A 2,441-nucleotide genomic window follows, 5' to 3' on the forward strand; every position below is an offset into this window, starting at 1 on the left:
GACCAATAATCAACCAAGCAATGCCAGATGTGTGTAACTGCAACTCAAGCAGCAGCAGCAGAGCCAAAGAGACTCCACTTGTATACTTTGAAACTAGAGACTGCAAGTTTAAAAACTTCAGCCATTGGCATAACTCCAGACTGTGCAGCAGGTACAGCCATGCCTGCCCCAACTGCGGTAGCACTCTCACTCAAGGGGCTAATATCTCAAAGGTAACAAAGAAAATGTTAGACAGCAAGCTAATTTTGACTTTATAACTTTAAGAATAGCAGGAGTAAAACGAGTTAGCGTCCAAACTTACTTAATTACTAGTCTCATATGCAGTTATCAGAACATCCGTCTCAACTTCCTCAAGGCGAATGTTTGCCAGGTACACCTGAATGGGACACGATCAGATCTCATCTTGCAGTTAAAACTGCATCGGGGAAGGGGGGGAAAGGGAATGTACACACTTACCTTAACCAAGTTCTGTGCTTCCCTCCCTTGTCTTCCCTTAGCAACTGCCTATGAATTGAATAAGGTTGATCAGGATTAGCTTGACAATATGAAATGATAAATTTTACCAATTAATAAACGCAGAGCACTTCTAAAATAACACTAACATACCATTTGACCAACAGCGGTGGTGATGACAGCAGGCATGTTTCTATAGCACAATGCAGGAGCCTCAAACACTTCTGACTGCTCAGTGATATGTAGATATAAACCGAAAAAAATCAACAAGATAATATCTGAGATGCTATGCAACCTAACAACTTATAACGACATGGGCATAACCAATAAGCAAACTGCAAGCTTCAGAGAAATGAACAAGTTCAATATCACACATTTCATGTAAAAGAACTTCCATTTATATGATTGTGTAATTACAAGAACAGTTATTTTGCAATGTAATTGATAGTAACCAGAAGTAGAGATCAGACAAAATAGAACAAAGCAAGTAGATTTACTGAAAATAGTTTGTGCTTTGGTGAGTCGAAAAGGCATTACGAGAAACTCATAATGGCCTAAATGAGTGCGAAAGGAAGTTTTATAGACATCATCAGGTTGGACACGAATTTGATGGTATCCGGAACGAAGATCAATTTTAGAAAAAATTGTGGCCCCGTGTAATTCATCTAACAAATCATCGATATTTGGAATTGGATATTTTTCCGGGACAGTGATTTTGTTTAGGCTACGGTAATCTACACAAAACCGCCAAGATTTATATTTATTTTTAACTAGCAGAACCGGACTAGCAAAGGGACTTGAACTAGGGCGAATGAAACCAGATTCTAATAAAGTTGCAACTTTGTTCTCAATTTCAGTTTTTTGACCATGTGGGTAACAATAAGGTCTGATGTTTAGAGGTTTAGAATTTGGTAATAGAGGAATAGCATGAGAATGTGCTCTAAATGGTGGAAGAGATGTTGGTTCAGAAAACACAAACTGGAATTCACGTAAAAGGGTTTGGATTGCATTACCTGGAACTTTTGATACCATGTTAAAAGATTAGAGAGAAGTTGTGGCTGAATCTGTCGATCTCACGCCTTGCAATTTGTAACGCTTCCCTTGCCAATTGAAAATTATGAACATATCCTTCCAGTTAGCTTGAATCGTATTGAGAGAAGCTAACCATTTGATACCAAAAAACAAATCAGCCCCTCCAATTGCAAAAGGGTAGTAATCCTGAGTGATAGTAAAGCCCGACAATTGAATTTGAAGATTCCGACAAACTTTATTGCAACGTATGGTATCTCCATTCCCTATTTGCACACCAAATGTTGGAACCATTTCTACTGGTATATTATGCTCCTCCACAATGGAATCAGCCACAAAATTATGTGTGGAAACACTATCCACAAGTATGAAAACCTTTTTACCATTGATCTCACCCTGAAACTTCATTGTAGCACACACTGATTGTCCCAAAACGAAATGGAAGGAAATTTCAGCAAGGTCATTTTCGTGAGGGTTATCACCAACTACTGCATTGACCTTGTCAACCTCTTCCACTCGAACTTCTCCAGTAATCTCCATGAGAGATAATTTTGCAGATTTGCATCTATGACCGGGTGCAAATTTCTCATCGCAACAAAAGCAAAGTCCTTGTGCCATAAGATTTCTCCTCTCGGTATCCCATGTTTGTGTTTGAAGAGGTTGTGAAGCGGCTGGGTTGGATGAAACACTGCTACGTAAATTGTGATTTGCAGATGAAGAATTGTTCTGGGTGTTTCTAAAAGAATTCAATGGATTTTGTACTGTGGGTCTATTGTTTGGGGTCCAATTAGGCACTCTATTGCTGCGAGTTGTGCCTAATTTATTTTCAAAATTCAAGTGTCAAACTCATAGCCCTATAAACTGTTCTAGGTTTGTGAATCCTAACAACAGATTTAAGTTCCTCTTTCAACCCATTCAGGAACAACCCTAAAAGATAGTGATCTGGCCAATTTGTAACC

The 2,441-nt window shown here is 38.8% G+C and overlaps 1 long non-coding RNA gene across 1 annotated transcript; it reads right to left on the reverse strand.

The window, feature by feature from the left end:
* Positions 1-332: 332 nt before the first annotated feature.
* On the reverse strand, positions 333-699 carry LOC102605579 (uncharacterized). The gene is made up of 3 exons (XR_001472712.1): positions 607-699; positions 457-504; positions 333-376 (listed from the first exon to the last, which is right to left on the reverse strand). It is a non-coding gene; the product is annotated as an uncharacterized lncRNA (long non-coding RNA).
* Between the last annotated feature and the right edge of the window lie 1,742 nt (positions 700-2,441).

This window comes from Solanum tuberosum, unplaced genomic scaffold (assembly GCF_000226075.1).
Source record: "Solanum tuberosum cultivar DM 1-3 516 R44 unplaced genomic scaffold, SolTub_3.0 scf00024, whole genome shotgun sequence".
In the NCBI taxonomy this organism is placed as follows: Eukaryota; Viridiplantae; Streptophyta; class Magnoliopsida; order Solanales; family Solanaceae; genus Solanum; species Solanum tuberosum.